Raw genomic sequence first — 12,464 nt, forward strand, 5'->3', positions numbered from 1 at the left:
TGGCCCAGGGACCTGGGCTACTAACTGTGGACCCTGCCAGGGTGCCAGGGAGAACAATGCCTCCTCCTGGGTAGCAGGAGCACTGACCTCATGCCAAGGGCGTGCAAGCTGGATCCTGCCTCACGGTACCAGGAAAGAAAAAGCTCTGCACAATCCGGGAGGCAGACAGGCATGGCGTAGGCATGATGGGGACACTTAAGGGTGCAGACTGGGTGTCCCACGTGCTTCGCTGCTGCTTGGGAAGGCTGCACCAAGCCATGCTTTCCTGACCCATCAGATGAAAGGGCTGGATTTTTCAGTTATGTGCAGCCCTAAAAGAGTCCTCAGTTCTAGATAGCAACAAAAGGGTGTTAGACACAAATGTGGGATATGTGGCCATGCTGATTTGCATGAGGTTACGGGAGAGAGGCATTGCAAAACGCTCTGTAGTTACTGAAGCTTGATGTTGACATTTAGGATTTCCCTGCAGTGCGAGGAAGTATAGGCGCTTTTATACACTGCGGATGAGCATGTAAATCTGTCCTGACCGGACTGAGAATACACTCGCATAAATATACCAAAATTTAAAATGACATACTCTCACTTGAAGCTGTAGGGTATATGATGATTTATTCTAGGAAATAATCAGACAAGTGTACAAAGATGTGAAGAATGGGGGAAAATGGAAATCACTTAAATGTTGGGGGGGTGGTTAAAGAAAAATTTATCTACACAATGCAATACTGTGCAGCCATTATAAAGGATGATAGTCCCTGACCTAGGAACATTAATATATTATGCATGAAAAGAGCCCCAAAACAGGCTGTGAAACCACAAGTACGTATGATTGCATTTCCATGAATGAATCTGTATGTCTAGATGTGGTTCTAGGCACAGAGAGGACTGGCAGATTTGGGGGCACTCTCTCAATTTTTCTCAACACCTGCTACAGTAAGCTAATATTGTATATGTATCCCGGGAAAGTTTAACAATATTAAAATATTCCCAGGAATGGGAATAAAAGGCACAGCACAGGGAACATAGGCAATGGTACTGTAACAGCACTGCATGGTGACAGATGGCTACATTTGTGGTGAGCTAAGCATAGATTTGATGAATCACTATGTTGTACCCCTGAAACTAATATAACATTGTGTGTCAACTATCTTCAAGTAAAAAAATAAATTAATGTTCCCACCAAATGAATGTTCTGGCTACCTGAAAACGTAGGACTCCATGTCCTTCAGGTGAGGATTTGAGCTCCGTAAGTGCAAGAAACTAGGCCCAGGGGCCGGCTGCAGCCCCAGCATCTGGTGCCCAGTCTCCCTAAGTAGGGTAAAGGTGGGGACAAGTTGAGGCTTTGGCAACTGAGCTTTCCCACATGACAAGAGATGGAGGTCCAAAGGGGCCACAGGGCAGCTGGAAGGAAACAGAAACAGGGAGAGGAAAGCAAGGTCCAACTCCCTCTTTCCGCCTCTCAGGTCAGGGGAGCAAAGTGTCAGTCTCTCCTTACCCGCCATCTTGGCTGAGGGTGGACAGTGACACCGGGCCAGGGTGAGCATATTTGCCTGTGAAAGAGGCTGTTGTTGTTGTTTTTTTTTAATATATATTTTTTAAGATTTTATTTATTTATTTGACAGAGATCACAAGTAGACAGAGAGGCAGGCAGAGAGAGAGGGGAGGAAGCAGGCTCCCTGCAGAGCAGAGAGCCCGATGCGGGGCTTGATCCCAGGACTCTGGGATCATGACCTGAGCCGAAGGCAGAGGCTTTAACCCACTGAGCCACCCAGGCACCCCGAAAGAGGCTGTTTTTAAAGCTCCCTTCCATTCTCTGCTGGCAGTGACATGAATAAAAAAATACTCATTGGGTGGGAAGATATCAAGAAGGGAAATCATTTCTCTTGATTTTCTTCTCAAAATAAAACAAGGTAAGAAATCTTCACTAGTAAATATGATAGAGGACATGAACTGAATCTCTGAATTGGTACAGACCACCCACAGCAGAGCCACCTGGGACCTGCTTGTCAAACAAGGCAGCTGGCAGGAAATGGTCAAATGAGGGGTTCCTTCCTTTCAGAGAGTTCTGCACTCAGGGGTTGAGCTCCTGAGAGACCACAGGCAGCCAACTCGGGGCTCCCTCCCAACTAAGACTCAATGGAAGCAGGTTAGAAAGCACAGTCAGCACAAAAATTGGACCAGATCCCTCGCAGTAAAAAGCCCTTTAGTGCTGCCCAAGGCTGATGGGCCAAGTCCCGGCTCCTTCACTGGACATTCAAGGCTGTCACGGGTCACCAATGCTGACCTCTCTAGTAGTGGCTATACCACAGCCTCTCACACTCTATTCGCTCTCTCAACCAGCTTTATGTTTGCCCAGTGTACCCTGGGGTCATACTGAGTCCTCTGCAGACCCTTAGGGCCCCCTCTTCACAGGTCAGCCCTGGGCCCAGTAACCACATCCTATGGGAGGCATGTCCTTCTACTCTGCACCCTGCAGTTACTGGTGCAGAGGCCACCAGTGCCCTTGAAACTGTCTATATTTAATGTGCACAGAAGGGCAGGGGATGGCATTTTGCTCCTGTCTCTATTACCAAAGCTGGGCAGAGCATTAGCAAAGGGCAAAAAAGCTAGCTGAAGGCATTTCTGAACGACTGCCAGACCACCTACTAGCCATAGCATTGACCCTGACCATGGAGAGGGTTAAGGGGCAAACCTCCCAGCCAGCAGTTAGGACCATCTCCCTCCTTCTACCAAGTCAGACCAGTCACACAGAAAAGCCCTTCTGGAAGCAAGTGTGGGCCCACAAAGGAAAGAAGGTGTTGCAGGGGTAAAAGAAGGGGTCCAGAACTGGCCCCTCCCCCAGTTCATAAAGGCTCTTCTCCTGATGGACATGTTTATTCCAGGCTTTCAGCCTCCCCGCAAATAATCCCTGACTAAACAATGTCTTTGTAAGTGGGGAGGGCAGTCAAAATGTACCACACTCCTACAAAATAGGCTGGACTCAAGTGGTAAAGAGAAAAAAATTTTTCAATCACCACAGGCTATGACGAAAGACACCACAGGATAAAAAGTTGGTTGGTAGTTAAAGAGCAAACTGCTTACATTCACAAGAACCCTCCTCCTCTCTAGACTATTCAACTAGAAGATCAGAGATCTTTCTAGATCTTTTTAGAGATCATTCTAGAATGTCAGTTCTTTACTTTTGGGGGGTTCTGGATGGCCCCTTTGAGGTGGGAGGGTGTTATAAGGTGGATCAAGGGTCTCTAAAGTTCCCCCACCAGTTTTCGATGCTGGATACTCTTCTATGGACCAGGTAACACTGTTGGGCAAGTTACATTCACAGCCTCAGTTTCCTCTTTGTAAGACGGGATTGGTTAGAAAATTATACTTTGCAGGATTGCTCTAAGCATGAAATTAAAATGTATGAAATGTGTTCAGCTTAGAGAAGGTGCTCCAATGTTTGCTCTTGGTCTTGTTTACTTTGTTCCCTGGAGAGACTCCCTCCCTCACAATCTCCCTTCCTCCACTCACAGGCTCCCCCATGAGAAGTCCCGCTGCCATCTCAGCTCCATGGCAAGCCTGTGTGGGATCGTCAACCATCATTTAGAATGTTGTTTCCATGGGAAATGGCTCTGAGGTTGGAGGCAGCCCCCTCCACTCAGAAACCAACTTTTGGAACAGCAGCCACTAGGCGGGGCATTGGCGGCTGAGTGCTGGTTCCCATGGCAACCAGGGCTCCCAGAGCCCCTCCCAGTCCACCGGCAGCTCAAACTCACACATATGCTGGAAACTTTTTCCTCAAAGGCAGCATTGCTGCTTGAGCAATTTTAATAACACATATTCAAGCACTTTGGGCATCCTTAACCAGAGAAATAAGCTTTTTTTGGCAGCTGTCTTTTGCTCCCTCTTTCTCAGGGTTAGCACCATCTTACAAGGTGTGAAGTTGTTTCCTGAAGGGCCGATTCGTCTCCCCAAGCAGCTCTACCACGACAGGACAGGAGCCACATCTCATTCCCTTGCCTTTCGCAGAACCAGGCAGGGCCCAACACATGGGAGGCTCAGGGTCTATTCATTGACTGCTAGATATGCCCCAGAGCATCCTTCTCCCTAGCCAGCCCTCTCTTGGGCCAAGAAGCAGGAGGTGATGCTCCTAGGAGGTGGGGGGCTGGGTGGACAGATGAGCCCAGAAAAACCTCTTCACCTAGCAATTTTCAAAGTATGCTGGGAGAGTTCCGAGACCTCCTGGGGACAGTCTTGTGCAAAACCTCCCTTGGTTCTCCAGCCTGGGTAGAGGGAGTGACATTAATAGCCTGTGACTGCAGTCAGGCAGCTCGAGGTCCAGTCGTGTCTCCAACATGGACTGGACTCCTTGTGTGACCTGGAACAAGTTTCTTAACTTCCAGGACCCTGCTTCCCTATCTATAAATCAGGAGAACAGGACGCTCAAGAATGTGTGAGGTGCTGGTGAAAAAAACTGCAAAGCCCCAGCAAAGGCTATTTGCACTGACAGGCAATGTAATTGGGCCCCTGGTCTCCCTCCAGCCAGGTCAACCCCAGTGATTTGGACCACTTACTGGCCCCATCGACAGCCCTAAGAGCACCTGTACCGCAGAGGTCTGGTGGAGGACCCATTATAGGAATCCATATAAATGCCTGGGACAACAGAGGGCTCCAGCCCCCAAAACAGCAGTGCCCAGTGGCTGTGACTCCTTACCAAATCTGTTGCCTTCTCCCAGAGTCCCAGGTTCTAGGGCTTCTACAGAGCTTGTTTCCCAAAAGAATAGCCCCAAACACTGCCCATTTTTGTAAGCAGACCCATAAAAAAGAAATAGCTTTGGCTGCAGATATTGTCAAGAGGTCTGTAGGGTCCCTGGCCCCTCCATGTACCCTTTCCCCACAACAGGTGCACTTCCAAAGCAGTGTCAGATGGTCCTGGCCAGAAGAACTGGGGCCCAGGAGAGGCTCCATGGCAGTAATCTTCCCCACCATGTAGTGACCGTCTGCAGGGGATTAGCTGGACAATAAAAGTCACGCTGGGAACCATCACACCACACTGCCTTAAATTCTTCAGATGATTAGTTTTACAGCATCACACAGCTTTTCTTTGATGGTCACTGTGATTTCTCTAACCCACTGGGCACTCTTCATCCTTGTTGGTTGCTTCCCTGGCCCTGACTATAGGACCACAGATTCTTGAAGCTGGGGCAGTGGCCAACCCAGAGCCTCACCCAAAGACACTGCTAACTTTATTGAAAGTTTAGTTTTCACAGCTTTTTGCTTCTCTACTTCTCTACTAATTATTTTAAAGATTCCCTCCATCCCCTCAGTTGAAGTACAAGTTGTCTGGTAAATAAGGTTCCAAGAGAAAGGGACACGTTCACTATTAATGAAGCTCTGGGGAGAGTGAATGGATTTGCAGCCACTTTGAGCTGAATCAGCTCTGGGAAGCTAATCTCATCGCCATGATGTCTGGGTGTGCCCAGCTTAGGGGGATGAGGACACGTTGGGGGGAGTGACCCAACCCATGTGGAGGAAATGGCTCTGCATTCCAGGAGCTGCCCTTCCCTTCTGCACAATTCCCAGAAATGGGCAGTTTCCCCAGGGCTGTGGCCTTGCAGGCTGTGCAGAGATGGTGTGCTGTCCGGCAGGGGGGTCTAGGCCACTTGGTATCCCTTAAGGCTTCACTCTCCACTCTCTGCTCCCCAAGACGTTGCTCTAACCCACTGTCTCACATCTCTGATAATGCAAGCCCAGCTCTGGACCGCACCACTCCACCCTTCCAGGAAGCCATCAGTGCATTCCGCTTGCTCCATTATTAAGACTTCACCCCCCCCCCCACCAGACCATGTGTGTTATTTTATGCAATAAAGGACCTCAAATACCGCGGGGTTTCAGATGGTGAGTATGCAGCAGGAGGGCAACTCCTCCCACTCCCAAGCCAAGGCAGACATCTTAAACAACCACTGCCCTCTTCCCTGCTCAATCTTAGAACCATTGTAATGCAGCACCTTGGCAGCCAGAAGCAGGCAACTGAGCCAGAGGGGAATCTTGTGTGGCACCCCAGATCTAACCCACTACTCTTCTGTTTCCCTCTAATATATCTATCTCACTTAAGGTCATCCTGTTCTGTGGGAGGGTCTCAGGACCTTTAGTGGAAGCCCCCCTGGTTATCTCTGGAGAACTCTATGACTCGAGTCTTGTGTTAATACCTCAGCCCCTGGGGCGCCTGGGTGGCTCAGCGGGTTAAGCTGCTGCCTTCGGCTCAGGTCATGATCCCAGTGCCCTGGGATCGAGTCCCGCATCGGGCTCTCTGCTCAGCAGGGACCCTGCTTCCCTCTCTCTCTCTCTCTGCCTGCCTCTCTGTCTACTGTGATCTCTGTCAAATAAATAAATAAAATCTTTAAAAAAAAAAAACAAACCTCAGCATCTGCTTAGCTACCCCATCAAATCCAAACTCCGCTGCCGGGACCATGCCTGGACCACTGGCAGCAGGGCAGAAACGGCCAGACAGGGATCCAGAGATCCAGGCAAAGGCCAAGGCTGAAAGTAAGCCAGGCAAGGGATGCCATGCCCTTGGCCTTACTCACGACCTCCCAGTACCACGGGCTTCCTCTTGTCATGACCGTTGCCCCTTGGGTCTTGCCCGCTAGCTGGAGAGTGGCTCCTGACAGGGCTTGGAGCTTAGCTGCTGAGGACCCAGCACTGTAAGTCCCGGAAAGGGTATGTGGAAATACTGCTGTTAGAGTTACAGGAGTGATCAATGTTCAAAACAATGAATAATTCATTCATTCATGTAAGTGAACCATCTGATGCTTTTGGAAGATTTTACCACGTTAATTTGCTTGACTCTCACAACAGCCCTCTGAGGTATGACTTTGATTATGCCCATTTTATGGTTGAAGAAACCGAGACAAAACAAAGTAAAATAACATTTCTGAGGTCATCCAGCTAGACAGCGACAGCACCAGGATCTGAAACCATGTTCCATGGCTCCAGAGCCAGTGGCCAACCCATTGTACCAGGCATTTTCTCATGGTTGGTGAAATGGTGATTTGGGGGGGTGGGGGGTGGGCAGAGTCAGGCCAGGCCAGAGGCAGTAGATCCAGGACGAGGTCAGCCATGAGGCAGGCAGGTGATTTCAGAGTCACAGAGGCCTCCAGGGCCACATCCCTGCACCTGTTGGGGAGGCATCCCAGGCAGATACTAGTCCCTGGGAACAGCCCCTACCTCCACCCCAAATGGGTCGAAGTCTGCCAAAGAGGGTACAGGACTCATGCTGCTGCCCTGAGGACCAGGGAGGAAGCTGGGGTATCCGGCAGCTGCCTAGCACCATGGAAGCACCAGGAAGCTTTGAGACCCATGTTCCAGCACCTCTGTTTGGGCCCCTCGCCACTGCCTTGGTTGCTGTCCCAGCCCCAGCCTGCCTCCTTGTGCCTGTCTGCCAGCTGCTCCCTGCCCAGCTTGGGGCTGGCCCCTCACCTGGAAACCCTCAACAAGGAGCTTGAGGTATTGACTCAGCCTGCAGTCTTAAGCAAGTTACTTCTCTTCTGTACCTCGGTTTTCTCTTCTGTAAAAGTGGGGACAGTGGCAGCCTTTGCCTTCTGGTGGTCATGATGGGCTGCACTGAATTGCGTGGCTGTGTGTGGCCCATAGTGAGTGCTCGTAAACCTCGAATTGATACCATCACCAGTGTTCTTCAAAATCCATCCCTTCCTGGGGTGCCTGGGTGGCTCAGTGGGTTAAAGCCACTGCCTTCGGCTCAGGTCATGATCTCAGAGTCCTGGGATCGAGCCCCGCATCTGGCTCTCTGCTCAGCAGGGAGCCTGCTTCCTCCCCTCTCTCTGCCTGCCTCTCTGCCTACTTATAATCTCTGTCTGTCAAATAAATAAATAAAAATCTTAAAAAAAAAAAATCCATCCCTTCCTCCTGCAGGAAGCCCTCCTGTCTCTCCAGAGTCCTGCCTGAGCTCGTGCCCTGTGAAATGGCTGGTTCCCGTAACAACTGAACAGAATTTAGCCCTCACCACTCCCTCCTCAGTGTGCTCTCATGCCTACTGTGTGTAGGCCTCAGAAGCTCCACCCCCACCAATTCTGCCCTGCAGGGTAACATTCACCTCTTGACCTACCCAATCCAGTGGCCCCCCCAGCTCTTTCTGCTGCTCACAGTGTGGTTAACCAGGGAGAAGAACCAGGGCAGACTGGATAACTTGCACAAAGGCCCAAGGCATGACCATGCATGGTCGCATTTAGTCTCCCCATTTTACCAGTGGCGAGACAGAGTCAGAAACGTTAAGGACTTTGCCCAGGGGAACAGCTTGGTAAAGGGGGAAGCTTGGACTTGGCAGGTAAAAACGAAAGCTGCCCCACTCACCCCCCTGGCTAGTCCAGGGCACTAGAATTTCCAAGGCTCTTGGAAACCGAGAGGTTAACAAGGGGCCAGTGTCGCAGGGTCCACACAGCCCTTCAGAACAATGAGACCCAGTGGCATCCCTGGCTCCTGGGGTGCTGCCACCTGGCCCTCTCAGCCTCAGAGCTCCCACCCCAGCACCCCACCTCCCCCAACGTTGCCATGTCCTCCTGCCACCCAAGGCAGGGCAGTGGGTGGGAGTGAACTCAATCCGGGGTGCAGGCAGCTCAGGCCCCTGGGTCACAGCTTCCTTCAGTGGCAGGCAGGGGCCAAGAAGAGGAAGTAGTTTTACATTTAAATTCTTACTCTCAGCCCTAAGGGCCTATTAATATTTTCCTAGGGCTGGGGCAGTCGTGCCTGCAGCCAAGGAGAACGTCTCAGGGAGCCTGCATGTCCACCAGAAAAGTCACTTTGGCAGTCACCCCACAAGGGATGGGTGGATTCTGGATAATCTGGGCGTCCCCAAAGTGAGGTCCCTCAGACCCCACTGAGCCTGGCCGGCCGCTGTCCTATTCTCTCCCCTTTCTGAGGCAGCTGTTTCCTCATAGCTCCTCGGGGGCTTCTTAGGCTCAACCCTTCACAGCATGAAACCAGCCAGCACCACTCCTCAACAACCAAACCTCCTATAGACCCTTTGTCCCACCTTTCTGCTCTGGCCCTCTTTCCCTCTGCCTTCCCCTAGCAGCTCAAAAAAACCCTTTTCCTCAAATCCGAGGCCAAGGCCTAGCAAGTCCTCCACTCATGGCAGGTGCATTCAGTGGCTTGGCTCTGCCCTCTGCAGGGCCCCCTCCCAGGTATTACCTTCCCATCACCCTGGCGTTGTCCTCCCATAGCCAACCCCCATGGGTGTCTGAAGCTCTCCCCACTGACCATACCATTCCAGGCCCTCCCTGAACTGCCCTAAGCCCCACTTGCCCCTCACGCTGCCTCTGCTCCTGCTGATTCCTGGTATGGCGTCCCTGAGGATGGAGATGGTGCCTAACTTGTCAGCGGCTCCAGCCCCTGGCAGGGCACCTCAGAGTCTGCCAATGAATGTACTCTGCTGTTTCAGCTTTCCTCCACCTGTGAGAACATTCCCTCTCTAAGGAACCGCCTCCTGAAGCTCCCTTCCTCCCCTCCCTACCAGCCAGGTCTCCTTTCTCTCAGCCACATGCTCGTGTCTAGGGAGTGCTGGCCAAATGGCAGGTGATAGCCAGGGGCCTTTGCAGCTGTTAGGCCATTTGACTCCTCATAGCTACCACACCAAGAAGGCCTTGTTCAGCACCTGTCCGTGATGAACCCTGAGGTCGCAGAGGTTCTGTGGCTTGTCCGTCTGCGAGTCCACACACAAAGCTCCTAGCTCAGCTACATGGCCATTCGGTCCCTTCTCAGGAGCATGCCCCACTACTTCTCCCTTCAAATCTGGGAGTTAGGAGTTATTTTCCTGTCACATTTCCCCACTAGGGTGGGGCAGGCAGGGGTCTGAGGGCTGGACCGCATCTTCTCTACTTCTCTAGAGCCCTGGCACAGCTTTCTGCACAGATACTCCTTGTGTCAGCTGTCGGCATTTCCACAATGCAGGGTGACACTGGGAGCCAGCTGGGATTCTGGCTTGGGTAGAGAGGGGAGGACAGAGGTAGTGTGGGGACTATACCCAATGGGCCAGGCAGGTCCCAGAGTAGTGAGTGGTGACCCTCATAAGGGAGATAACATGTGAGGAGTTCCACTAGGCACACATGGGCCCCAGCCCAGCAGAAGTGGGTGACAACAAGTAGGTGCTTTCCTGCCATGCACGCTCCCAAAACAATGAGTCCCCTGTTCCTCCCAGGTCCCAGCTCCCTGACCACCTTGCCTACTGGTCTGGAGATGCCACACACTGTCCTAGGAGCCTCCTGGTGGCAGCAAGGCAAATCTAGTATTATCTTTCCCCTAAGTGGGAGGGTACAGTGGGGGGGGGAGGGGACAGTTAAGCAGAGCACAGCTTCACGGGTTGTGCCTCAGCGCTGTCCCAGACCAGAGCTGCCTGTCTCATAGAACCATGGCCTTGCACTGGCACACTGGGAAGTAAGCAGCCCGGGAGAAGGGCAGGGGTGGTGAGAGACAGTAAAGGGAAGGCCTGGAGACCAGGGGCAGGCATCGCTCTGTGTCAGCAGCCCCTGGCTATGAGATGGACACTTCTTGCCAGGTCTGACTATGGCTAAACACCAGCCCTCCAAGTCCTGGCTGTCCCACTACCTCAACTGCTTTACCCTGCAGTGGCAGAAAGAGGCGCTCAGGGAAACAAATGAACTTCCCCATCTCATATGCTCACAGAAGCCAGGTGGATAAATGAGAGAAAGAGGCAGGTATGGGCAGTAGGGAGCAGTGGGGCCTGAGGCAAACAGGAGACCCTATTACCCTCCACCAGGAGGTGGAGTCATGTTGACTGTGGCAACAAGAGCATATCTGCAACAGGTTGCCCAATGGTCTAAATTTTTAAAGAGTAGCCAGAAATTGGAATTTTTACGTGAAGCTGAGGGTTCTTTTTTTTTTTTTTTAAGATTTATTTATTTGCAAGAGAGAGAATGAGAGAGAGAGCATGAGATGGGGAGGACCGGAGGGAGAAGCAGACTCCCCACTGAGCCAGGAACTCTATCCAGGACTCAATCCCGGGACTTCAGGATCACGACCTGAGCTGAAGGCAGACACTTAACCAACTGAGGCACCCAGGTGCCCTGTGAAGCTGAGGTGTGTTTTTTTTTTAAGATTTTATTTATTTATTTGACAGAGAGAGGGAATGCAAGCAAGGGGAGAGGAAGAGGGAGAAGCAGGCTTCCCGCTGAGCAGGGAGCCCGATGTAGGGCTCAATCCCAGGACTCTGGGATCATGACCTGAGCTGAAGGCAGAGGTTCAACGACTGAGCCACCCAGGTGCCCCTGAAGCTGAGTTTTTAATGTTAACTACCCATTATTTGAGCCAAACGAGTCCCCGGCCCCCTGGGGGGGCTCCAGCCCACAAGGGCACCTGCTGCTGCCCCGGGCCACTAGAGCACACAAGGCAGTTACTCTTTGCACTGTTGTGGCCTGGCCTGGCTTTGGCCACAAGGAGGTGTGAGATTCAAGGAGGTGAAAATGACACTGAGAAGTAGCAGCTGGGGGTTAGCAGTCTTTAGGGGGAGGGCACACGGCCCATCCCAGGGGTGTTCAGGGGCCAAGGGAGGTGAAGGGCAGGAAGGCAGGCCTTTGCTTACATGTGTTTCTATCATTGATATTCAAGATGTCACACACAATTAATGAAAAACGTAAAAATTTATATGTTTGACCAACAGTGAGACAGAAATACAGTCCGGGCTCTTGCCTGAGGTGGGGCGAGGCAATCCAATCTCCATTTTAAAGAGTAACCAGGCTGGAGAGAACTGGGCTGCAGCAAAATTAGAGGGAAACTTCCTGAAAACGAGGTGGGCATGACAATGAGCAGCTGGGGAGGGGGGTGGAATCTCCTTGAAGCAGGATGGAGGAAGGAGGGTCCAGCAGCCCGGCTCTGGAGGGGTGAACCAGGGCTGGGGGGTGGGGGGGAGTGGTGGTGACTTTTCAGGGACCCTCCCAAACTCCAGATTTTAAGCCCACTCCACTGGAAAGGCAGGAGGCAACTTTTCACACCCCTCTCCCCAAATGCGAAACAGTTGCAGCAGGTCTCCTCCCCTCCTCAGGAAACAGGCCAGGACCCGGGGAGGGAGCAGCTGGCGAGCTGGCAGAACTGCTCTGTCCCCGGCAGCCACTACTGGCCTCCTATCTCCCTTTTCCCTACAGACAGCACTTTTATAAAAAGCCCCCTGTCATTGGCCGCTCTGCTAGGTGTGTGACCTCAATCTGTGTATGCCTGTTTCCTCACTTGCTGATACCAGTATCCACCTCACAGGGTTGTTTGGAGGACGGGATGAGCTCACACAGGCAGGTGCTTAGAATAGTGCCTGGCACAGAAAGGATTGCCATTCTTCTCGTTCTTGTTACCACTATCACCATCAGTATGTTGTGGGAACTCCTGCCAGTGCCCCTTCCACCAAATTGTGCAGAAGGATCCCCGGGGCCACACCGGGTATTTTCCAGGTTGCCCCAAAGTGTTCA

At 51.9% G+C, this 12,464-nt stretch overlaps 1 protein-coding gene across 3 annotated transcripts in view; it reads right to left on the reverse strand.

The window, feature by feature from the left end:
- The window catches only part of MRAS (muscle RAS oncogene homolog), a 61,673-nt gene that overhangs the window by 37,478 nt on the left and 11,731 nt on the right, over window positions 1–12,464 (reverse strand). The gene's annotated exons all lie outside the window — the stretch shown is intronic.

Source organism: Lontra canadensis, unplaced genomic scaffold, assembly GCF_010015895.1.
Source record: "Lontra canadensis isolate GAN:19392208 unplaced genomic scaffold, GSC_riverotter_1.0 scaffold38, whole genome shotgun sequence".
In the NCBI taxonomy this organism is placed as follows: Eukaryota; Metazoa; Chordata; class Mammalia; order Carnivora; family Mustelidae; genus Lontra; species Lontra canadensis.